The sequence below is a fragment of the Salminus brasiliensis genome, chromosome 9 (assembly GCF_030463535.1).
Source record: "Salminus brasiliensis chromosome 9, fSalBra1.hap2, whole genome shotgun sequence".
NCBI classification, from domain to species: domain Eukaryota; kingdom Metazoa; phylum Chordata; class Actinopteri; order Characiformes; family Bryconidae; genus Salminus; species Salminus brasiliensis.
This window is the reverse complement of record NC_132886.1, coordinates 14,100,739-14,124,871: the sequence shown is the minus strand read 5'-3', so window position 1 is coordinate 14,124,871 and position 24,133 is coordinate 14,100,739. Positions and strand designations below refer to the sequence as shown.

Below are 24,133 nucleotides of genomic sequence, written 5' to 3'. Positions count from 1 at the left end.
AAGCGTTTTGTGAGGCAGCACACCAATGCATTTGTTGGTGATGTCTTTGTTTGTGTGTGTGTGTGTGTGTGTGTGTGTGTATGTAGGGTCTTTGTTGCAGTGTTTTATTTCAGTGTCTGGGTGGTGTAACGCATGTAGTCTTTACCGTCTCAGTGAAGAGGACAGCCAGTGGTGGTCCCACTCCCCAGTGTGTGAAGAACTCATACTTACCTGGCAGGGGAGATACCATGATCAAGAAGGTGGTTCACCCAGGGTGAGGCTCAACCATTGCACTCCGGTTGTGCTGACCCCTGCGAATTCCCCAAATGTGGGAATCTCGACTGCATAATTTCTGGTAGTGGGGGACTGCGTTCGCGCTCTCCCCTGATTTTCTCGTCTAACGATAGATTGCTCTTACAAAACAGTCCTTGGGACGTCAAATTGCTTTTGCGTGCTGTGACTTCTGCGGGGGGGTAGCTGGTGTCATAACCCAGCTGCTTCAAGCGGCTCTCTTCACGTGTCTTTACTTCGTACGTGCTTGACAAGTCGGAACTGACTTCAGGATCCACACGTGGCACCTTCCAAAATGGGAAAAGATCTGAAGCTTTAGAAAGAAGCAAAAAAGACATCAATTCCTACAAAACGTTTCTACACCCTCTTTTAGTCGCTACACTCAATCCATTCAAGCAGCCCTGATTACGCTGTCCTTACAACGGACATGTGAGCAGTGAGTGTTGTGGAAGCACTGGCCATATCCACCATCTGCTCAGACAAGAATATTGGGACACATTGGGATGTCATTTCTCACAATAAGGCTGAATATCACGTCAGGTCAAGTGCTTTTATTGTCGTTCTTCACTGTAACTTGTTGACATTGAAACGAGACGTCGTTCTTCAAGCCCATGCAGCAACACAAGACAGCGGGACATTTCACAGGAACGCATAGAATGGAGATACAAGACTGGTCGGCCCACAGGAGCCCTTTCCAAAATGCATCAGGCTCATTGTTTAGACTGTGGAACAGTCCACCATCACTCCAGAGCCTGCTAAATCTTTACTCCAAGAGGGACCTCAAGTTGGCCTTTGGCCTCGGCCCTTCCTTTTGACTGCCATTTCTCAACAACGTTACGTGCTGAGGAAGCGGCTACCTTAAAACGCTTTTCCTATAGCCTTCTCCTGCTTTGAGGTGGGCGGTTGTTGAACTTTTCGTAGTGCTAGGTAGCTGATTAGAGGAGCCTCTGGCTGCTGGCCGGCAGTGCTAAGCTTTGAGAAATCCCTTTTTAGAAAGCTTTGACATTTGCGTCAGCTGGGCTTTCCTGACGAAGACTGTGAACAAGCCACAGCCCCAAGAAACTAATTAAGGCCTGAGATCTTGAGAAAAGTTATCCGAGAGCTGAAATCTCTTGGGGAGCCCATCTTTGTTGCGTGGTGCTCCTTTCCTCTTTCCACTCTAATGTTGTGCAGAACAAAAATCCTACACTGTCTCTTGCTAAAAATGTTTGCTAACAGACCGTTTGACCAGGGTTGCCTAAAGTTTTGCACGGGACTGTAAGTACGCACTGTTTGTAATGAAAGATGCAATAGTTGAGTTGATCATGATATGGATAAGATATTGTCCTATTGTCCACCCCTACTGTGACCCACCTGAAGCAGGGCATGAGGATGTTTGTTGAATTAGCTAATGATAACTGTTGCTTGTGGGAGTTGTTCAGGACTGAGCCCCTGTCCTGGGCCTTGTAGGAGGGAGAGAATTGGTGGAGCAGCCCCCTCTGGTGAGCAGCATTGTACGCACTCAGAAGCAGTGCATCATGGGAAGTGTTGTGGTTTTCGGAAACATGGCAAAGTAAAGCGTTTTGTGAGGCAGCACACCAATGCATTTGTTGGTGATGTCTTTGTTTGTGTGTGTGTGTGTGTGTGTGTGTGTATGTAGGGTCTTTGTTGCAGTGTTTTATTTCAGTGTCTGGGTGGTGTAACGCATGTAGTCTTTACCGTCTCAGTGAAGAGGACAGCCAGTGGTGGTCCCACTCCCCAGTGTGTGAAGAACTCATACTTACCTGGCAGGGGAGATACCATGATCAAGAAGGTGGTTCACCCAGGGTGAGGCTCAACCATTGCACTCCGGTTGTGCTGACCCCTGCGAATTCCCCAAATGTGGGAATCTCGACTGCATAATTTCTGGTAGTGGGGGACTGCGTTCGCGCTCTCCCCTGATTTTCTCGTCTAATGATAGATTGCTCTTACAAAACAGTCCTTGGGACGTCAAATTGCTTTTGCGTGCTGTGACTCCTGCGGGGGGGTAGCTGGTGTCATAACCCAGCTGCTTCAAGCGGCTCTCTTCACGTGTCTTTACTTCGTACGTGCTTGACAAGTCGGAACTGACTTCAGGATCCACACGTGGCACCTTCCAAAATGGGAAAAGATCTGAAGCTTTAGAAAGAAGCAAAAAAGACATCAATTCCTACAAAACGTTTCTACACCCTCTTTTAGTCGCTACACTCAATCCATTCAAGCAGCCCTGATTACGCTGTCCTTACAACGGACATGTGAGCAGTGAGTGTTGTGGAAGCACTGGCCATATCCACCATCTGCTCAGACAAGAATATTGGGACACATTGGGATGTCATTTCTCACAATAAGGCTGAATATTACGTCAGGTCAAGTGCTTTTATTGTCGTTCTTCACTGTAACTTGTTGACATTGAAACGAGACGTCGTTCTTCAAGCCCATGCAGCAACACAAGACAGCGGGACATTTCACAGGAACGCATAGAATGGAGATACAAGACTGGTCGGCCCACAGGAGCCCTTTCCAAAATGCATCAGGCTCATTGTTTAGACTGTGGAACAGTCCACCATCACTCCAGAGCCTGCTAAATCTTTACTCCAAGAGGGACCTCAAGTTGGCCTTTGGCCTCGGCCCTTCCTTTTGACTGCCATTTCTCAACAACGTTACGTGCTGAGGAAGCGGCTACCTTAAAACGCTTTTCCTATAGCCTTCTCCTGCTTTGAGGTGGGCGGTTGTTGAACTTTTCGTAGTGCTAGGTAGCTGATTAGAGGAGCCTCTGGCTGCTGGCCGGCAGTGCTAAGCTTTGAGAAATCCCTTTTTAGAAAGCTTTGACATTTGCGTCAGCTGGGCTTTCCTGACGAAGACTGTGAACAAGCCACAGCCCCAAGAAACTAATTAAGGCCTGAGATCTTGAGAAAAGTTATCCGAGAGCTGAAATCTCTTGGGGAGCCCATCTTTGTTGCGTGGTGCTCCTTTCCTCTTTCCACTCTAATGTTGTGCAGAACAAAAATCCTACACTGTCTCTTGCTAAAAATGTTTGCTAACAGACCGTTTGACCAGGGTTGCCTAAAGTTTTGCACGGGACTGTAAGTACGCACTGTTTGTAATGAAAGATGCAATAGTTGAGTTGATCATGATATGGATAAGATATTGTCCTATTGTCCACCCCTACTGTGACCCACCTGAAGCAGGGCATGAGGATGTTTGTTGAATTAGCTAATGATAACTGTTGCTTGTGGGAGTTGTTCAGGACTGAGCCCCTGTCCTGGGCCTTGTAGGAGGGAGAGAATTGGTGGAGCAGCCCCCTCTGGTGAGCAGCATTGTACGCACTCAGAAGCAGTGCATCATGGGAAGTGTTGTGGTTTTCGGAAACATGGCAAAGTAAAGCGTTTTGTGAGGCAGCACACCAATGCATTTGTTGGTGATGTCTTTGTTTGTGTGTGTGTGTGTGTGTGTGTGTGTATGTAGGGTCTTTGTTGCAGTGTTTTATTTCAGTGTCTGGGTGGTGTAACGCATGTAGTCTTTACCGTCTCAGTGAAGAGGACAGCCAGTGGTGGTCCCACTCCCCAGTGTGTGAAGAACTCATACTTACCTGGCAGGGGAGATACCATGATCAAGAAGGTGGTTCACCCAGGGTGAGGCTCAACCATTGCACTCCGGTTGTGCTGACCCCTGCGAATTCCCCAAATGTGGGAATCTCGACTGCATAATTTCTGGTAGTGGGGGACTGCGTTCGCGCTCTCCCCTGATTTTCTCGTCTAATGATAGATTGCTCTTACAAAACAGTCCTTGGGACGTCAAATTGCTTTTGCGTGCTGTGACTCCTGCGGGGGGGTAGCTGGTGTCATAACCCAGCTGCTTCAAGCGGCTCTCTTCACGTGTCTTTACTTCGTACGTGCTTGACAAGTCGGAACTGACTTCAGGATCCACACGTGGCACCTTCCAAAATGGGAAAAGATCTGAAGCTTTAGAAAGAAGCAAAAAAGACATCAATTCCTACAAAACGTTTCTACACCCTCTTTTAGTCGCTACACTCAATCCATTCAAGCAGCCCTGATTACGCTGTCCTTACAACGGACATGTGAGCAGTGAGTGTTGTGGAAGCACTGGCCATATCCACCATCTGCTCAGACAAGAATATTGGGACACATTGGGATGTCATTTCTCACAATAAGGCTGAATATCACGTCAGGTCAAGTGCTTTTATTGTCGTTCTTCACTGTAACTTGTTGACATTGAAACGAGACGTCGTTCTTCAAGCCCATGCAGCAACACAAGACAGCGGGACATTTCACAGGAACGCATAGAATGGAGATACAAGACTGGTCGGCCCACAGGAGCCCTTTCCAAAATGCATCAGGCTCATTGTTTAGACTGTGGAACAGTCCACCATCACTCCAGAGCCTGCTAAATCTTTACTCCAAGAGGGACCTCAAGTTGGCCTTTGGCCTCGGCCCTTCCTTTTGACTGCCATTTCTCAACAACGTTACGTGCTGAGGAAGCGGCTACCTTAAAACGCTTTTCCTATAGCCTTCTCCTGCTTTGAGGTGGGCGGTTGTTGAACTTTTCGTAGTGCTAGGTAGCTGATTAGAGGAGCCTCTGGCTGCTGGCCGGCAGTGCTAAGCTTTGAGAAATCCCTTTTTAGAAAGCTTTGACATTTGCGTCAGCTGGGCTTTCCTGACGAAGACTGTGAACAAGCCACAGCCCCAAGAAACTAATTAAGGCCTGAGATCTTGAGAAAAGTTATCCGAGAGCTGAAATCTCTTGGGGAGCCCATCTTTGTTGCGTGGTGCTCCTTTCCTCTTTCCACTCTAATGTTGTGCAGAACAAAAATCCTACACTGTCTCTTGCTAAAAATGTTTGCTAACAGACCGTTTGACCAGGGTTGCCTAAAGTTTTGCACGGGACTGTAAGTACGCACTGTTTGTAATGAAAGATGCAATAGTTGAGTTGATCATGATATGGATAAGATATTGTCCTATTGTCCACCCCTACTGTGACCCACCTGAAGCAGGGCATGAGGATGTTTGTTGAATTAGCTAATGATAACTGTTGCTTGTGGGAGTTGTTCAGGACTGAGCCCCTGTCCTGGGCCTTGTAGGAGGGAGAGAATTGGTGGAGCAGCCCCCTCTGGTGAGCAGCATTGTACGCACTCAGAAGCAGTGCATCATGGGAAGTGTTGTGGTTTTCGGAAACATGGCAAAGTAAAGCGTTTTGTGAGGCAGCACACCAATGCATTTGTTGGTGATGTCTTTGTTTGTGTGTGTGTGTGTGTGTGTGTGTGTGTATGTAGGGTCTTTGTTGCAGTGTTTTATTTCAGTGTCTGGGTGGTGTAACGCATGTAGTCTTTACCGTCTCAGTGAAGAGGACAGCCAGTGGTGGTCCCACTCCCCAGTGTGTGAAGAACTCATACTTACCTGGCAGGGGAGATACCATGATCAAGAAGGTGGTTCACCCAGGGTGAGGCTCAACCATTGCACTCCGGTTGTGCTGACCCCTGCGAATTCCCCAAATGTGGGAATCTCGACTGCATAATTTCTGGTAGTGGGGGACTGCGTTCGCGCTCTCCCCTGATTTTCTCGTCTAACGATAGATTGCTCTTACAAAACAGTCCTTGGGACGTCAAATTGCTTTTGCGTGCTGTGACTCCTGCGGGGGGGGTAGCTGGTGTCATAACCCAGCTGCTTCAAGCGGCTCTCTTCACGTGTCTTTACTTCGTACGTGCTTGACAAGTCGGAACTGACTTCAGGATCCACACGTGGCACCTTCCAAAATGGGAAAAGATCTGAAGCTTTAGAAAGAAGCAAAAAAGACATCAATTCCTACAAAACGTTTCTACACCCTCTTTTAGTCGCTACACTCAATCCATTCAAGCAGCCCTGATTACGCTGTCCTTACAACGGACATGTGAGCAGTGAGTGTTGTGGAAGCACTGGCCATATCCACCATCTGCTCAGACAAGAATATTGGGACACATTGGGATGTCATTTCTCACAATAAGGCTGAATATCACGTCAGGTCAAGTGCTTTTATTGTCGTTCTTCACTGTAACTTGTTGACATTGAAACGAGACGTCGTTCTTCAAGCCCATGCAGCAACACAAGACAGCGGGACATTTCACAGGAACGCATAGAATGGAGATACAAGACTGGTCGGCCCACAGGAGCCCTTTCCAAAATGCATCAGGCTCATTGTTTAGACTGTGGAACAGTCCACCATCACTCCAGAGCCTGCTAAATCTTTACTCCAAGAGGGACCTCAAGTTGGCCTTTGGCCTCGGCCCTTCCTTTTGACTGCCATTTCTCAACAACGTTACGTGCTGAGGAAGCGGCTACCTTAAAACGCTTTTCCTATAGCCTTCTCCTGCTTTGAGGTGGGCGGTTGTTGAACTTTTCGTAGTGCTAGGTAGCTGATTAGAGGAGCCTCTGGCTGCTGGCCGGCAGTGCTAAGCTTTGAGAAATCCCTTTTTAGAAAGCTTTGACATTTGCGTCAGCTGGGCTTTCCTGACGAAGACTGTGAACAAGCCACAGCCCCAAGAAACTAATTAAGGCCTGAGATCTTGAGAAAAGTTATCCGAGAGCTGAAATCTCTTGGGGAGCCCATCTTTGTTGCGTGGTGCTCCTTTCCTCTTTCCACTCTAATGTTGTGCAGAACAAAAATCCTACACTGTCTCTTGCTAAAAATGTTTGCTAACAGACCGTTTGACCAGGGTTGCCTAAAGTTTTGCACGGGACTGTAAGTACGCACTGTTTGTAATGAAAGATGCAATAGTTGAGTTGATCATGATATGGATAAGATATTGTCCTATTGTCCACCCCTACTGTGACCCACCTGAAGCAGGGCATGAGGATGTTTGTTGAATTAGCTAATGATAACTGTTGCTTGTGGGAGTTGTTCAGGACTGAGCCCCTGTCCTGGGCCTTGTAGGAGGGAGAGAATTGGTGGAGCAGCCCCCTCTGGTGAGCAGCATTGTACGCACTCAGAAGCAGTGCATCATGGGAAGTGTTGTGGTTTTCGGAAACATGGCAAAGTAAAGCGTTTTGTGAGGCAGCACACCAATGCATTTGTTGGTGATGTCTTTGTTTGTGTGTGTGTGTGTGTGTGTGTGTGTGTATGTAGGGTCTTTGTTGCAGTGTTTTATTTCAGTGTCTGGGTGGTGTAACGCATGTAGTCTTTACCGTCTCAGTGAAGAGGACAGCCAGTGGTGGTCCCACTCCCCAGTGTGTGAAGAACTCATACTTACCTGGCAGGGGAGATACCATGATCAAGAAGGTGGTTCACCCAGGGTGAGGCTCAACCATTGCACTCCGGTTGTGCTGACCCCTGCGAATTCCCCAAATGTGGGAATCTCGACTGCATAATTTCTGGTAGTGGGGGACTGCGTTCGCGCTCTCCCCTGATTTTCTCGTCTAACGATAGATTGCTCTTACAAAACAGTCCTTGGGACGTCAAATTGCTTTTGCGTGCTGTGACTCCTGCGGGGGGGTAGCTGGTGTCATAACCCAGCTGCTTCAAGCGGCTCTCTTCACGTGTCTTTACTTCGTACGTGCTTGACAAGTCGGAACTGACTTCAGGATCCACACGTGGCACCTTCCAAAATGGGAAAAGATCTGAAGCTTTAGAAAGAAGCAAAAAAGACATCAATTCCTACAAAACGTTTCTACACCCTCTTTTAGTCGCTACACTCAATCCATTCAAGCAGCCCTGATTACGCTGTCCTTACAACGGACATGTGAGCAGTGAGTGTTGTGGAAGCACTGGCCATATCCACCATCTGCTCAGACAAGAATATTGGGACACATTGGGATGTCATTTCTCACAATAAGGCTGAATATTACGTCAGGTCAAGTGCTTTTATTGTCGTTCTTCACTGTAACTTGTTGACATTGAAACGAGACGTCGTTCTTCAAGCCCATGCAGCAACACAAGACAGCGGGACATTTCACAGGAACGCATAGAATGGAGATACAAGACTGGTCGGCCCACAGGAGCCCTTTCCAAAATGCATCAGGCTCATTGTTTAGACTGTGGAACAGTCCACCATCACTCCAGAGCCTGCTAAATCTTTACTCCAAGAGGGACCTCAAGTTGGCCTTTGGCCTCGGCCCTTCCTTTTGACTGCCATTTCTCAACAACGTTACGTGCTGAGGAAGCGGCTACCTTAAAACGCTTTTCCTATAGCCTTCTCCTGCTTTGAGGTGGGCGGTTGTTGAACTTTTCGTAGTGCTAGGTAGCTGATTAGAGGAGCCTCTGGCTGCTGGCCGGCAGTGCTAAGCTTTGAGAAATCCCTTTTTAGAAAGCTTTGACATTTGCGTCAGCTGGGCTTTCCTGACGAAGACTGTGAACAAGCCACAGCCCCAAGAAACTAATTAAGGCCTGAGATCTTGAGAAAAGTTATCCGAGAGCTGAAATCTCTTGGGGAGCCCATCTTTGTTGCGTGGTGCTCCTTTCCTCTTTCCACTCTAATGTTGTGCAGAACAAAAATCCTACACTGTCTCTTGCTAAAAATGTTTGCTAACAGACCGTTTGACCAGGGTTGCCTAAAGTTTTGCACGGGACTGTAAGTACGCACTGTTTGTAATGAAAGATGCAATAGTTGAGTTGATCATGATATGGATAAGATATTGTCCTATTGTCCACCCCTACTGTGACCCACCTGAAGCAGGGCATGAGGATGTTTGTTGAATTAGCTAATGATAACTGTTGCTTGTGGGAGTTGTTCAGGACTGAGCCCCTGTCCTGGGCCTTGTAGGAGGGAGAGAATTGGTGGAGCAGCCCCCTCTGGTGAGCAGCATTGTACGCACTCAGAAGCAGTGCATCATGGGAAGTGTTGTGGTTTTCGGAAACATGGCAAAGTAAAGCGTTTTGTGAGGCAGCACACCAATGCATTTGTTGGTGATGTCTTTGTTTGTGTGTTTGTGTGTGTGTGTGTGTATGTAGGGTCTTTGTTGCAGTGTTTTATTTCAGTGTCTGGGTGGTGTAACGCATGTAGTCTTTACCGTCTCAGTGAAGAGGACAGCCAGTGGTGGTCCCACTCCCCAGTGTGTGAAGAACTCATACTTACCTGGCAGGGGAGATACCATGATCAAGAAGGTGGTTCACCCAGGGTGAGGCTCAACCATTGCACTCCGGTTGTGCTGACCCCTGCGAATTCCCCAAATGTGGGAATCTCGACTGCATAATTTCTGGTAGTGGGGGACTGCGTTCGCGCTCTCCCCTGATTTTCTCGTCTAATGATAGATTGCTCTTACAAAACAGTCCTTGGGACGTCAAATTGCTTTTGCGTGCTGTGACTCCTGCGGGGGGGTAGCTGGTGTCATAACCCAGCTGCTTCAAGCGGCTCTCTTCACGTGTCTTTACTTCGTACGTGCTTGACAAGTCGGAACTGACTTCAGGATCCACACGTGGCACCTTCCAAAATGGGAAAAGATCTGAAGCTTTAGAAAGAAGCAAAAAAGACATCAATTCCTACAAAACGTTTCTACACCCTCTTTTAGTCGCTACACTCAATCCATTCAAGCAGCCCTGATTACGCTGTCCTTACAACGGACATGTGAGCAGTGAGTGTTGTGGAAGCACTGGCCATATCCACCATCTGCTCAGACAAGAAAATTGGGACACATTGGGATGTCATTTCTCACAATAAGGCTGAATATTACGTCAGGTCAAGTGCTTTTATTGTCGTTCTTCACTGTAACTTGTTGACATTGAAACGAGACGTCGTTCTTCAAGCCCATGCAGCAACACAAGACAGCGGGACATTTCACAGGAACGCATAGAATGGAGATACAAGACTGGTCGGCCCACAGGAGCCCTTTCCAAAATGCATCAGGCTCATTGTTTAGACTGTGGAACAGTCCACCATCACTCCAGAGCCTGCTAAATCTTTACTCCAAGAGGGACCTCAAGTTGGCCTTTGGCCTCGGCCCTTCCTTTTGACTGCCATTTCTCAACAACGTTACGTGCTGAGGAAGCGGCTACCTTAAAACGCTTTTCCTATAGCCTTCTCCTGCTTTGAGGTGGGCGGTTGTTGAACTTTTCGTAGTGCTAGGTAGCTGATTAGAGGAGCCTCTGGCTGCTGGCCGGCAGTGCTAAGCTTTGAGAAATCCCTTTTTAGAAAGCTTTGACATTTGCGTCAGCTGGGCTTTCCTGACGAAGACTGTGAACAAGCCACAGCCCCAAGAAACTAATTAAGGCCTGAGATCTTGAGAAAAGTTATCCGAGAGCTGAAATCTCTTGGGGAGCCCATCTTTGTTGCGTGGTGCTCCTTTCCTCTTTCCACTCTAATGTTGTGCAGAACAAAAATCCTACACTGTCTCTTGCTAAAAATGTTTGCTAACAGACCGTTTGACCAGGGTTGCCTAAAGTTTTGCACGGGACTGTAAGTACGCACTGTTTGTAATGAAAGATGCAATAGTTGAGTTGATCATGATATGGATAAGATATTGTCCTATTGTCCACCCCTACTGTGACCCACCTGAAGCAGGGCATGAGGATGTTTGTTGAATTAGCTAATGATAACTGTTGCTTGTGGGAGTTGTTCAGGACTGAGCCCCTGTCCTGGGCCTTGTAGGAGGGAGAGAATTGGTGGAGCAGCCCCCTCTGGTGAGCAGCATTGTACGCACTCAGAAGCAGTGCATCATGGGAAGTGTTGTGGTTTTCGGAAACATGGCAAAGTAAAGCGTTTTGTGAGGCAGCACACCAATGCATTTGTTGGTGATGTCTTTGTTTGTGTGTGTGTGTGTGTGTGTGTGTGTATATGTAGGGTCTTTGTTGCAGTGTTTTATTTCAGTGTCTGGGTGGTGTAACGCATGTAGTCTTTACCGTCTCAGTGAAGAGGACAGCCAGTGGTGGTCCCACTCCCCAGTGTGAGAAGAACTCATACTTACCTGGCAGGGGAGATACCATGATCAAGAAGGTGGTTCACCCAGGGTGAGGCTCAACCATTGCACTCCGGTTGTGCTGACCCCTGCGAATTCCCCAAATGTGGGAATCTCGACTGCATAATTTCTGGTAGTGGGGGACTGCGTTCGCGCTCTCCCCTGATTTTCTCGTCTAACGATAGATTGCTCTTACAAAACAGTCCTTGGGACGTCAAATTGCTTTTGCGTGCTGTGACTCCTGCGGGGGGGTAGCTGGTGTCATAACCCAGCTGCTTCAAGCGGCTCTCTTCACGTGTCTTTACTTCGTACGTGCTTGACAAGTCGGAACTGACTTCAGGATCCACACGTGGCACCTTCCAAAATGGGAAAAGATCTGAAGCTTTAGAAAGAAGCAAAAAAGACATCAATTCCTACAAAACGTTTCTACACCCTCTTTTAGTCGCTACACTCAATCCATTCAAGCAGCCCTGATTACGCTGTCCTTACAACGGACATGTGAGCAGTGAGTGTTGTGGAAGCACTGGCCATATCCACCATCTGCTCAGACAAGAATATTGGGACACATTGGGATGTCATTTCTCACAATAAGGCTGAATATTACGTCAGGTCAAGTGCTTTTATTGTCGTTCTTCACTGTAACTTGTTGACATTGAAACGAGACGTCGTTCTTCAAGCCCATGCAGCAACACAAGACAGCGGGACATTTCACAGGAACGCATAGAATGGAGATACAAGACTGGTCGGCCCACAGGAGCCCTTTCCAAAATGCATCAGGCTCATTGTTTAGACTGTGGAACAGTCCACCATCACTCCAGAGCCTGCTAAATCTTTACTCCAAGAGGGACCTCAAGTTGGCCTTTGGCCTCGGCCCTTCCTTTTGACTGCCATTTCTCAACAACGTTACGTGCTGAGGAAGCGGCTACCTTAAAACGCTTTTCCTATAGCCTTCTCCTGCTTTGAGGTGGGCGGTTGTTGAACTTTTCGTAGTGCTAGGTAGCTGATTAGAGGAGCCTCTGGCTGCTGGCCGGCAGTGCTAAGCTTTGAGAAATCCCTTTTTAGAAAGCTTTGACATTTGCGTCAGCTGGGCTTTCCTGACGAAGACTGTGAACAAGCCACAGCCCCAAGAAACTAATTAAGGCCTGAGATCTTGAGAAAAGTTATCCGAGAGCTGAAATCTCTTGGGGAGCCCATCTTTGTTGCGTGGTGCTCCTTTCCTCTTTCCACTCTAATGTTGTGCAGAACAAAAATCCTACACTGTCTCTTGCTAAAAATGTTTGCTAACAGACCGTTTGACCAGGGTTGCCTAAAGTTTTGCACGGGACTGTAAGTACGCACTGTTTGTAATGAAAGATGCAATAGTTGAGTTGATCATGATATGGATAAGATATTGTCCTATTGTCCACCCCTACTGTGACCCACCTGAAGCAGGGCATGAGGATGTTTGTTGAATTAGCTAATGATAACTGTTGCTTGTGGGAGTTGTTCAGGACTGAGCCCCTGTCCTGGGCCTTGTAGGAGGGAGAGAATTGGTGGAGCAGCCCCCTCTGGTGAGCAGCATTGTACGCACTCAGAAGCAGTGCATCATGGGAAGTGTTGTGGTTTTCGGAAACATGGCAAAGTAAAGCGTTTTGTGAGGCAGCACACCAATGCATTTGTTGGTGATGTCTTTGTTTGTGTGTGTGTGTGTGTGTATGTAGGGTCTTTGTTGCAGTGTTTTATTTCAGTGTCTGGGTGGTGTAACGCATGTAGTCTTTACCGTCTCAGTGAAGAGGACAGCCAGTGGTGGTCCCACTCCCCAGTGTGTGAAGAACTCATACTTACCTGGCAGGGGAGATACCATGATCAAGAAGGTGGTTCACCCAGGGTGAGGCTCAACCATTGCACTCCGGTTGTGCTGACCCCTGCGAATTCCCCAAATGTGGGAATCTCGACTGCATAATTTCTGGTAGTGGGGGACTGCGTTCGCGCTCTCCCCTGATTTTCTCGTCTAACGATAGATTGCTCTTACAAAACAGTCTTTGGGACGTCAAATTGCTTTTGCGTGCTGTGACTCCTGCGGAGGGGGGTAGCTGGTGTCATAACCCAGCTGCTTCAAGCGGCTCTCTTCACGTGTCTTTACTTCGTACGTGCTTGACAAGTCGGAACTGACTTCAGGATCCACACGTGGCACCTTCCAAAATGGGAAAAGATCTGAAGCTTTAGAAAGAAGCAAAAAAGACATCAATTCCTACAAAACGTTTCTACACCCTCTTTTAGTCGCTACACTCAATCCATTCAAGCAGCCCTGATTACGCTGTCCTTACAACGGACATGTGAGCAGTGAGTGTTGTGGAAGCACTGGCCATATCCACCATCTGCTCAGACAAGAATATTGGGACACATTGGGATGTCATTTCTCACAATAAGGCTGAATATTACGTCAGGTCAAGTGCTTTTATTGTCGTTCTTCACTGTAACTTGTTGACATTGAAACGAGACGTCGTTCTTCAAGCCCATGCAGCAACACAAGACAGCGGGACATTTCACAGGAACGCATAGAATGGAGATACAAGACTGGTCGGCCCACAGGAGCCCTTTCCAAAATGCATCAGGCTCATTGTTTAGACTGTGGAACAGTCCACCATCACTCCAGAGCCTGCTAAATCTTTACTCCAAGAGGGACCTCAAGTTGGCCTTTGGCCTCGGCCCTTCATTTTGACTGCCATTTCTCAACAACGTTACGTGCTGAGGAAGCGGCTACCTTAAAACGCTTTTCCTATAGCCTTCTCCTGCTTTGAGGTGGGCGGTTGTTGAACTTTTCGTAGTGCTAGGTAGCTGATTAGAGGAGCCTCTGGCTGCTGGCCGGCAGTGCTAAGCTTTGAGAAATCCCTTTTTAGAAAGCTTTGACATTTGCGTCAGCTGGGCTTTCCTGACGAAGACTGTGAACAAGCCACAGCCCCAAGAAACTAATTAAGGCCTGAGATCTTGAGAAAAGTTATCCGAGAACTGAAATCTCTTTGGGAGCCCATCTTTGTTGCGTGGTGCTCCTTTCCTCTTTCCACTCTAATGTTGTGCAGAACAAAAATCCTACACTGTCTCTTGCTAAAAATGTTTGCTAACAGACCGTTTGACCAGGGTTGCCTAAAGTTTTGCACGGGACTGTAAGTACGCACTGTTTGTAATGAAAGATGCAATAGTTGAGTTGATCATGATATGGATAAGATATTGTCCTATTGTCCACCCCTACTGTGACCCACCTGAAGCAGGGCATGAGGATGTTTGTTGAATTAGCTAATGATAACTGTTGCTTGTGGGAGTTGTTCAGGACTGAGCCCCTGTCCTGGGCCTTGTAGGAGGGAGAGAATTGGTGGAGCAGCCCCCTCTGGTGAGCAGCATTGTACGCACTCAGAAGCAGTGCATCATGGGAAGTGTTGTGGTTTTCGGAAACATGGCAAAGTAAAGCGTTTTGTGAGGCAGCACACCAATGCATTTGTTGGTGATGTCTTTGTTTGTGTGTTTGTGTGTGTGTGTGTGTATGTAGGGTCTTTGTTGCAGTGTTTTATTTCAGTGTCTGGGTGGTGTAACGCATGTAGTCTTTACCGTCTCAGTGAAGAGGACAGCCAGTGGTGGTCCCACTCCCCAGTGTGTGAAGAACTCATACTTACCTGGCAGGGGAGATACCATGATCAAGAAGGTGGTTCACCCAGGGTGAGGCTCAACCATTGCACTCCGGTTGTGCTGACCCCTGCGAATTCCCCAAATGTGGGAATCTCGACTGCATAATTTCTGGTAGTGGGGGACTGCGTTCGCGCTCTCCCCTGATTTTCTCGTCTAACGATAGATTGCTCTTACAAAACAGTCCTTGGGACGTCAAATTGCTTTTGCGTGCTGTGACTCCTGCGGGGGGGTAGCTGGTGTCATAACCCAGCTGCTTCAAGCGGCTCTCTTCACGTGTCTTTACTTCGTACGTGCTTGACAAGTCGGAACTGACTTCAGGATCCACACGTGGCACCTTCCAAAATGGGAAAAGATCTGAAGCTTTAGAAAGAAGCAAAAAAGACATCAATTCCTACAAAACGTTTCTACACCCTCTTTTAGTCGCTACACTCAATCCATTCAAGCAGCCCTGATTACGCTGTCCTTACAACGGACATGTGAGCAGTGAGTGTTGTGGAAGCACTGGCCATATCCACCATCTGCTCAGACAAGAATATTGGGACACATTGGGATGTCATTTCTCACAATAAGGCTGAATATTACGTCAGGTCAAGTGCTTTTATTGTCGTTCTTCACTGTAACTTGTTGACATTGAAACGAGACGTCGTTCTTCAAGCCCATGCAGCAACACAAGACAGCGGGACATTTCACAGGAACGCATAGAATGGAGATACAAGACTGGTCGGCCCACAGGAGCCCTTTCCAAAATGCATCAGGCTCATTGTTTAGACTGTGGAACAGTCCACCATCACTCCAGAGCCTGCTAAATCTTTACTCCAAGAGGGACCTCAAGTTGGCCTTTGGCCTCGGCCCTTCCTTTTGACTGCCATTTCTCAACAACGTTACGTGCTGAGGAAGCGGCTACCTTAAAACGCTTTTCCTATAGCCTTCTCCTGCTTTGAGGTGGGCGGTTGTTGAACTTTTCGTAGTGCTAGGTAGCTGATTAGAGGAGCCTCTGGCTGCTGGCCGGCAGTGCTAAGCTTTGAGAAATCCCTTTTTAGAAAGCTTTGACATTTGCGTCAGCTGGGCTTTCCTGACGAAGACTGTGAACAAGCCACAGCCCCAAGAAACTAATTAAGGCCTGAGATCTTGAGAAAAGTTATCCGAGAGCTGAAATCTCTTGGGGAGCCCATCTTTGTTGCGTGGTGCTCCTTTCCTCTTTCCACTCTAATGTTGTGCAGAACAAAAATCCTACACTGTCTCTTGCTAAAAATGTTTGCTAACAGACCGTTTGACCAGGGTTGCCTAAAGTTTTGCACGGGACTGTAAGTACGCACTGTTTGTAATGAAAGATGCAATAGTTGAGTTGATCATGATATGGATAAGATATTGTCCTATTGTCCACCCCTACTGTGACCCACCTGAAGCAGGGCATGAGGATGTTTGTTGAATTAGCTAATGATAACTGTTGCTTGTGGGAGTTGTTCAGGACTGAGCCCCTGTCCTGGGCCTTGTAGGAGGGAGAGAATTGGTGGAGCAGCCCCCTCTGGTGAGCAGCATTGTACGCACTCAGAAGCAGTGCATCATGGGAAGTGTTGTGGTTTTCGGAAACATGGCAAAGTAAAGCGTTTTGTGAGGCAGCACACCAATGCATTTGTTGGTGATGTCTTTGTTTGTGTGTTTGTGTGTGTGTGTGTGTGTGTATGTAGGGTCTTTGTTGCAGTGTTTTATTTCAGTGTCTGGGTGGTGTAACGCATGTAGTCTTTACCGTCTCAGTGAAGAGGACAGCCAGTGGTGGTCCCACTCCCCAGTGTGTGAAGAACTCATACTTACCTGGCAGGGGAGATACCATGATCAAGAAGGTGGTTCACCCAGGGTGAGGCTCAACCATTGCACTCCGGTTGTGCTGACCCCTGCGAATTCCCCAAATGTGGGAATCTCGACTGCATAATTTCTGGTAGTGGGGGACTGCGTTCGCGCTCTCCCCTGATTTTCTCGTCTAATGATAGATTGCTCTTACAAAACAGTCCTTGGGACGTCAAATTGCTTTTGCGTGCTGTGACTCCTGCGGGGGGGTAGCTGGTGTCATAACCCAGCTGCTTCAAGCGGCTCTCTTCACGTGTCTTTACTTCGTACGTGCTTGACAAGTCGGAACTGACTTCAGGATCCACACGTGGCACCTTCCAAAATGGGAAAAGATCTGAAGCTTTAGAAAGAAGCAAAAAAGACATCAATTCCTACAAAACGTTTCTACACCCTCTTTTAGTCGCTACACTCAATCCATTCAAGCAGCCCTGATTACGCTGTCCTTACAACGGACATGTGAGCAGTGAGTGTTGTGGAAGCACTGGCCATATCCACCATCTGCTCAGACAAGAATATTGGGACACATTGGGATGTCATTTCTCACAATAAGGCTGAATATTACGTCAGGTCAAGTGCTTTTATTGTCGTTCTTCACTGTAACTTGTTGACATTGAAACGAGACGTCGTTCTTCAAGCCCATGCAGCAACACAAGACAGCGGGACATTTCACAGGAACGCATAGAATGGAGATACAAGACTGGTCGGCCCACAGGAGCCCTTTCCAAAATGCATCAGGCTCATTGTTTAGACTGTGGAACAGTCCACCATCACTCCAGAGCCTGCTAAATCTTTACTCCAAGAGGGACCTCAAGTTGGCCTTTGGCCTCGGCCCTTCCTTTTGACTGCCATTTCTCAACAACGTTACGTGCTGAGGAAGCGGCTACCTTAAAACGCTTTTCCTATAGCCTTCTCCTGCTTTGAGGTGGGCGGTTGTTGAACTTTTCGTAGTGCTAGGTAGCTGATTAGAGGAGCCTCTGGCTGCTGGCCGGCAGTGCTAAGCTTTGAGAAATCCCTTTTTAGAAAGCTTTGACATTTGCGTCAGCTGGGCTTTCCTGACGAAGACTGTGAACAAGCCACAGCCCCAAGAAACTAATTAAGGCCTGAGATCTTGAGAAAAGTTATCCGAGAGCTGAAATCTCTTGGGGAGCCCATCTTTGTTGCGTGGTGCTCCTTTCCTCTTTCCACTCTAATGTTGTGCAGAACAAAAATCCTACACTGTCTCTTGCTAAAAATGTTTGCTAACAGACCGTTTGACCAGGGTTGCCTAAAGTTTTGCACGGGACTGTAAGTACGCACTGTTTGTAATGAAAGATGCAATAGTTGAGTTGATCATGATATGGATAAGATATTGTCCTATTGTCCACCCCTACTGTGACCCACCTGAAGCAGGGCATGAGGATGTTTGTTGAATTAGCTAATGATAACTGTTGCTTGTGGGAGTTGTTCAGGACTGAGCCCCTGTCCTGGGCCTTGTAGGAGGGAGAGAATTGGTGGAGCAGCCCCCTCTGGTGAGCAGCATTGTACGCACTCAGAAGCAGTGCATCATGGGAAGTGTTGTGGTTTTCGGAAACATGGCAAAGTAAAGCGTTTTGTGAGGCAGCACACCAATGCATTTGTTGGTGATGTCTTTGTTTGTGTGTGTGTGTGTGTGTGTGTGTGTATGTAGGGTCTTTGTTGCAGTGTTTTATTTCAGTGTCTGGGTGGTGTAACGCATGTAGTCTTTACCGTCTCAGTGAAGAGGACAGCCAGTGGTGGTCCCACTCCCCAGTGTGTGAAGAACTCATACTTACCTGGCAGGGGAGATACCATGATCAAGAAGGTGGTTCACCCAGGGTGAGGCTCAACCATTGCACTCCGGTTGTGCTGACCCCTGCGAATTCCCCAAATGTGGGAATCTCGACTGCATAATTTCTGGTAGTGGGGGACTGCGTTCGCGCTCTCCCCTGATTTTCTCGTCTAACGATAGATTGCTCTTACAAAACAGTCCTTGGGACGTCAAATTGCTTTTGCGTGCTGTGACTCCTGCGGGGGGGTAGCTGGTGTCATAACCCAGCTGCTTCAAGCGGCTCTCTTCACGTGTCTTTACTTCGTACGTGCTTGACAAGTCGGAACTGACTTCAGGATCCACACGTGGCACCTTCCAAAATGGGAAAAGATCTGAAGCTTTAGAAAGAAGCAAAAAAGACATCAATTCCTACAAAACGTTTCTACACCCTCTTTTAGTCGCTACACTCAATCCATTCAAGCAGCCCTGATTACGCTGTCCTTACAACGGACATGTGAGCAGTGAGTGTTGTGGAAGCACTGGCCATATCCACCATCTGCTCAGACAAGAATATTGGGACACATTGGGATGTCATTTCTCACAATAAGGCTGAATATTACGTCAGGTCAAGTGCTTTTATTGTCGTTCTTCACTGTAACTTGTTGACATTGAAACGAGACGTCGTTCTTCAAGCCCATGCAGCAACACAAGACAGCGGGACATTTCACAGGAACGCATAGAATGGAGATACAAGACTGGTCGGCCCACAGGAGCCCTTTCCAAAATGCATCAGGCTCATTGTTTAGACTGTGGAACAGTCCACCATCACTCCAGAGCCTGCTAAATCTTTACTCCAAGAGGGACCTCAAGTTGGCCTTTGGCCTCGGCCCTTCCTTTTGACTGCCATTTCTCAACAACGTTACGTGCTGAGGAAGCGGCTACCTTAAAACGCTTTTCCTATAGCCTTCTCCTGCTTTGAGGTGGGCGGTTGTTGAACTTTTCGTAGTGCTAGGTAGCTGATTAGAGGAGCCTCTGGCTGCTGGCCGGCAGTGCTAAGCTTTGAGAAATCCCTTTTTAGAAAGCTTTGACATTTGCGTCAGCTGGGCTTTCCTGACGAAGACTGTGAACAAGCCACAGCCCCAAGAAACTAATTAAGGCCTGAGATCTTGAGAAAAGTTATCCGAGAGCTGAAATCTCTTGGGGAGCCCATCTTTGTTGCGTGGTGCTCCTTTCCTCTTTCCACTCTAATGTTGTGCAGAACAAAAATCCTACACTGTCTCTTGCTAAAAATGTTTGCTAACAGACCGTTTGACCAGGGTTGCCTAAAGTTTTGCACGGGACTGTAAGTACGCACTGTTTGTAATGAAAGATGCAATAGTTGAGTTGATCATGATATGGATAAGATATTGTCCTATTGTCCACCCCTACTGTGACCCACCTGAAGCAGGGCATGAGGATGTTTGTTGAATTAGCTAATGATAACTGTTGCTTGTGGGAGTTGTTCAGGACTGAGCCCCTGTCCTGGGCCTTGTAGGAGGGAGAGAATTGGTGGAGCAGCCCCCTCTGGTGAGCAGCATTGTACGCACTCAGAAGCAGTGCATCATGGGAAGTGTTGTGGTTTTCGGAAACATGGCAAAGTAAAGCGTTTTGTGAGGCAGCACACCAATGCATTTGTTGGTGATGTCTTTGTTTGTGTGTTTGTGTGTGTGTGTGTGTGTGTATGTAGGGTCTTTGTTGCAGTGTTTTATTTCAGTGTCTGGGTGGTGTAACGCATGTAGTCTTTACCGTCTCAGTGAAGAGGACAGCCAGTGGTGGTCCCACTCCCCAGTGTGTGAAGAACTCATACTTACCTGGCAGGGGAGATACCATGATCAAGAAGGTGGTTCACCCAGGGTGAGGCTCAACCATTGCACTCCGGTTGTGCTGACCCCTGCGAATTCCCCAAATGTGGGAATCTCGACTGCATAATTTCTGGTAGTGGGGGACTGCGTTCGCGCTCTCCCCTGATTTTCTCGTCTAATGATAGATTGCTCTTACAAAACAGTCCTTGGGACGTCAAATTGCTTTTGCGTGCTGTGACTCCTGCGGGGGGGTAGCTGGTGTCATAACCCAGCTGCTTCAAGCGGCTCTCTTCACGTGTCTTTACTTCGTACGTGCTTGACAAGTCGGAACTGACTTCAGGATCCACACGTGGCACCTTCCAAAATGGGAAAAGATCTGAAGCTTTAGAAAGAAGCAAAAAAGACATCAATTCCTACAAAACGTTTCTACACCCTCTTTTAGTCGCTACACTCAATCCATTCAAGCAGCCCTGATTACGCTGTCCTTACAACGGACATGTGAGCAGTGAGTGTTGTGGAAGCACTGGCCATATCCACCATCTGCTCAGACAAGAATATTGGGACACATTGGGATGTCATTTCTCACAATAAGGCTGAATATTACGTCAGGTCAAGTGCTTTTATTGTCGTTCTTCACTGTAACTTGTTGACATTGAAACGAGACGTCGTTCTTCAAGCCCATGCAGCAACACAAGACAGCGGGACATTTCACAGGAACGCATAGAATGGAGATACAAGACTGGTCGGCCCACAGGAGCCCTTTCCAAAATGCATCAGGCTCATTGTTTAGACTGTGGAACAGTCCACCATCACTCCAGAGCCTGCTAAATCTTTACTCCAAGAGGGACCTCAAGTTGGCCTTTGGCCTCGGCCCTTCCTTTTGACTGCCATTTCTCAACAACGTTACGTGCTGAGGAAGCGGCTACCTTAAAACGCTTTTCCTATAGCCTTCTCCTGCTTTGAGGTGGGCGGTTGTTGAACTTTTCGTAGTGCTAGGTAGCTGATTAGAGGAGCCTCTGGCTGCTGGCCGGCAGTGCTAAGCTTTGAGAAATCCCTTTTTAGAAAGCTTTGACATTTGCGTCAGCTGGGCTTTCCTGACGAAGACTGTGAACAAGCCACAGCCCCAAGAAACTAATTAAGGCCTGAGATCTTGAGAAAAGTTATCCGAGAGCTGAAATCTCTTGGGGAGCCCATCTTTGTTGCGTGGTGCTCCTTTCCTCTTTCCACTCTAATGTTGTGCAGAACAAAAATCCTACACTGTCTCTTGCTAAAAATGTTTGCTAACAGACCGTTTGACCAGGGTTGCCTAAAGTTTTGCACGGGACTGTAAGTACGCACTGTTTGTAATGAAAGATGCAATAGTTGAGTTGATCATGATATGGATAAGATATTGTCCTATTGTCCACCCCTACTGTGACCCACCTGAAGCAGGGCATGAGGATGTTTGTTGAATTAGCTAATGATAACTGTTGCTTGTGGGAGTTGTTCAGGACTGAGCCCCTGTCCTGGGCCTTGTAGGAGGGAGAGAATTGGTGGAGCAGCCCCCTCTGGTGAGCAGCATTGTACGCACTCAGAAGCAGTGCATCATGGGAAGTGTTGTGGTTTTCGGAAACATGGCAAAGTAAAGCGTTTTGTGAGGCAGCACACCAATGCATTTGTTGGTGATGTCTTTGTTTGTGTGTGTGTGTGTGTGTGTGTGTGTATGTAGGGTCTTTGTTGCAGTGTTTTATTTCAGTGTCTGGGTGGTGTAACGCATGTAGTCTTTACCGTCTCAGTGAAGAGGACAGCCAGTGGTGGTCCCACTCCCCAGTGTGTGAAGAACTCATACTTACCTGGCAGGGGAGATACCATGATCAAGAAGGTGGTTCACCCAGGGTGAGGCTCAACCATTGCACTCCGGTTGTGCTGACCCCTGCGAATTCCCCAAATGTGGGAATCTCGACTGCATAATTTCTGGTAGTGGGGGACTGCGTTCGCGCTCTCCCCTGATTTTCTCGTCTAACGATAGATTGCTCTTACAAAACAGTCCTTGGGACGTCAAATTGCTTTTGCGTGCTGTGACTCCTGCGGGGGGGGTAGCTGGTGTCATAACCCAGCTGCTTCAAGCGGCTCTCTTCACGTGTCTTTACTTCGTACGTGCTTGACAAGTCGGAACTGACTTCAGGATCCACACGTGGCACCTTCCAAAATGGGAAAAGATCTGAAGCTTTAGAAAGAAGCAAAAAAGACATCAATTCCTACAAAACGTTTCTACACCCTCTTTTAGTCGCTACACTCAATCCATTCAAGCAGCCCTGATTACGCTGTCCTTACAACGGACATGTGAGCAGTGAGTGTTGTGGAAGCACTGGCCATATCCACCATCTGCTCAGACAAGAATATTGGGACACATTGGGATGTCATTTCTCACAATAAGGCTGAATATTACGTCAGGTCAAGTGCTTTTATTGTCGTTCTTCACTGTAACTTGTTGACATTGAAACGAGACGTCGTTCTTCAAGCCCATGCAGCAACACAAGACAGCGGGACATTTCACAGGAACGCATAGAATGGAGATAAAAGACTGGTCGGCCCACAGGAGCCCTTTCCAAAATGCATCAGGCTCATTGTTTAGACTGTGGAACAGTCCACCATCACTCCAGAGCCTGCTAAATCTTTACTCCAAGAGGGACCTCAAGTTGGCCTTTGGCCTCGGCCCTTCCTTTTGACTGCCATTTCTCAACAACGTTACATGCTGAGGAAGCGGCTACCTTAAAACGCTTTTCCTATAGCCTTCTCCTGCTTTGAGGTGGGCGGTTGTTGAACTTTTCGTAGTGCTAGGTAGCTGATTAGAGGAGCCTCTGGCTGCTGGCCGGCAGTGCTAAGCTTTGAGAAATCCCTTTTTAGAAAGCTTTGACATTTGCGTCAGCTGGGCTTTCCTGACGAAGACTGTGAACAAGCCACAGCCCCAAGAAACTAATTAAGGCCTGAGATCTTGAGAAAAGTTATCCGAGAGCTGAAATCTCTTGGGGAGCCCATCTTTGTTGCGTGGTGCTCCTTTCCTCTTTCCACTCTAATGTTGTGCAGAACAAAAATCCTACACTGTCTCTTGCTAAAAATGTTTGCTAACAGACCGTTTGACCAGGGTTGCCTAAAGTTTTGCACGGGACTGTAAGTACGCACTGTTTGTAATGAAAGATGCAATAGTTGAGTTGATCATGATATGGATAAGATATTGTCCTATTGTCCACCCCTACTGTGACCCACCTGAAGCAGGGCATGAGGATGTTTGTTGAATTAGCTAATGATAACTGTTGCTTGTGGGAGTTGTTCAGGACTGAGCCCCTGTCCTGGGCCTTGTAGGAGGGAGAGAATTGGTGGAGCAGCCCCCTCTGGTGAGCAGCATTGTACGCACTCAGAAGCAGTGCATCATGGGAAGTGTTGTGGTTTTCGGAAACATGGCAAAGTAAAGCGTTTTGTGAGGCAGCACACCAATGCATTTGTTGGTGATGTCTTTGTTTGTGTGTTTGTGTGTGTGTGTGTGTATGTAGGGTCTTTGTTGCAGTGTTTTATTTCAGTGTCTGGGTGGTGTAACGCATGTAGTCTTTACCGTCTCAGTGAAGAGGACAGCCAGTGGTGGTCCCACTCCCCAGTGTGTGAAGAACTCATACTTACCTGGCAGGGGAGATACCATGATCAAGAAGGTGGTTCACCCAGGGTGAGGCTCAACCATTGCACTCCGGTTGTGCTGACCCCTGCGAATTCCCCAAATGTGGGAATCTTGACTGCATAATTTCTGGTAGTGGGGGACTGCGTTCGCGCTCTCCCCTGATTTTCTCGTCTAACGATAGATTGCTCTTACAAAACAGTCCTTGGGACGTCAAATTGCTTTTGCGTGC

General features: G+C 47.6%; 14 non-coding genes across 14 annotated transcripts; all 14 read left to right on the top strand.

Annotated features, from left to right (window-relative positions):
• The first annotated feature begins 202 nt into the window (after nucleotides 1-202).
• LOC140563278 (U1 spliceosomal RNA) lies at nucleotides 203-366 on the top strand. Its single transcript, XR_011980495.1, has one exon. It is a non-coding gene; the product is annotated as a U1 spliceosomal RNA (small nuclear RNA).
• Nucleotides 367-2,025: 1,659 nt separating this feature from the next.
• Nucleotides 2,026-2,189, top strand: LOC140563276 (U1 spliceosomal RNA). The gene has a single exon (XR_011980493.1). It is a non-coding gene; the product is annotated as a U1 spliceosomal RNA (small nuclear RNA).
• Nucleotides 2,190-3,848: 1,659 nt separating this feature from the next.
• On the top strand, nucleotides 3,849-4,012 carry LOC140563275 (U1 spliceosomal RNA). Its single transcript, XR_011980492.1, has one exon. It is a non-coding gene; the product is annotated as a U1 spliceosomal RNA (small nuclear RNA).
• A 1,661-nt stretch (nucleotides 4,013-5,673) lies between these two features.
• On the top strand, nucleotides 5,674-5,837 carry LOC140563262 (U1 spliceosomal RNA). Its single transcript, XR_011980481.1, has one exon. It is a non-coding gene; the product is annotated as a U1 spliceosomal RNA (small nuclear RNA).
• A 1,662-nt stretch (nucleotides 5,838-7,499) lies between these two features.
• Nucleotides 7,500-7,663, top strand: LOC140563251 (U1 spliceosomal RNA). The gene has a single exon (XR_011980470.1). It is a non-coding gene; the product is annotated as a U1 spliceosomal RNA (small nuclear RNA).
• A 1,657-nt stretch (nucleotides 7,664-9,320) lies between these two features.
• On the top strand, nucleotides 9,321-9,484 carry LOC140563240 (U1 spliceosomal RNA). The gene has a single exon (XR_011980459.1). It is a non-coding gene; the product is annotated as a U1 spliceosomal RNA (small nuclear RNA).
• Nucleotides 9,485-11,145: 1,661 nt separating this feature from the next.
• Nucleotides 11,146-11,309, top strand: LOC140563229 (U1 spliceosomal RNA). The gene has a single exon (XR_011980448.1). It is a non-coding gene; the product is annotated as a U1 spliceosomal RNA (small nuclear RNA).
• A 1,651-nt stretch (nucleotides 11,310-12,960) lies between these two features.
• LOC140563218 (U1 spliceosomal RNA) lies at nucleotides 12,961-13,124 on the top strand. Its single transcript, XR_011980437.1, has one exon. It is a non-coding gene; the product is annotated as a U1 spliceosomal RNA (small nuclear RNA).
• A 1,659-nt stretch (nucleotides 13,125-14,783) lies between these two features.
• On the top strand, nucleotides 14,784-14,947 carry LOC140563207 (U1 spliceosomal RNA). The gene has a single exon (XR_011980426.1). It is a non-coding gene; the product is annotated as a U1 spliceosomal RNA (small nuclear RNA).
• A 1,661-nt stretch (nucleotides 14,948-16,608) lies between these two features.
• Nucleotides 16,609-16,772, top strand: LOC140563196 (U1 spliceosomal RNA). The gene has a single exon (XR_011980415.1). It is a non-coding gene; the product is annotated as a U1 spliceosomal RNA (small nuclear RNA).
• Nucleotides 16,773-18,431: 1,659 nt separating this feature from the next.
• LOC140563185 (U1 spliceosomal RNA) lies at nucleotides 18,432-18,595 on the top strand. Its single transcript, XR_011980404.1, has one exon. It is a non-coding gene; the product is annotated as a U1 spliceosomal RNA (small nuclear RNA).
• A 1,661-nt stretch (nucleotides 18,596-20,256) lies between these two features.
• Nucleotides 20,257-20,420, top strand: LOC140563173 (U1 spliceosomal RNA). The gene has a single exon (XR_011980392.1). It is a non-coding gene; the product is annotated as a U1 spliceosomal RNA (small nuclear RNA).
• Nucleotides 20,421-22,079: 1,659 nt separating this feature from the next.
• LOC140563162 (U1 spliceosomal RNA) lies at nucleotides 22,080-22,243 on the top strand. Its single transcript, XR_011980389.1, has one exon. It is a non-coding gene; the product is annotated as a U1 spliceosomal RNA (small nuclear RNA).
• Nucleotides 22,244-23,901: 1,658 nt separating this feature from the next.
• Nucleotides 23,902-24,065, top strand: LOC140563090 (U1 spliceosomal RNA). Its single transcript, XR_011980325.1, has one exon. It is a non-coding gene; the product is annotated as a U1 spliceosomal RNA (small nuclear RNA).
• The last annotated feature ends 68 nt before the right edge of the window (nucleotides 24,066-24,133 follow it).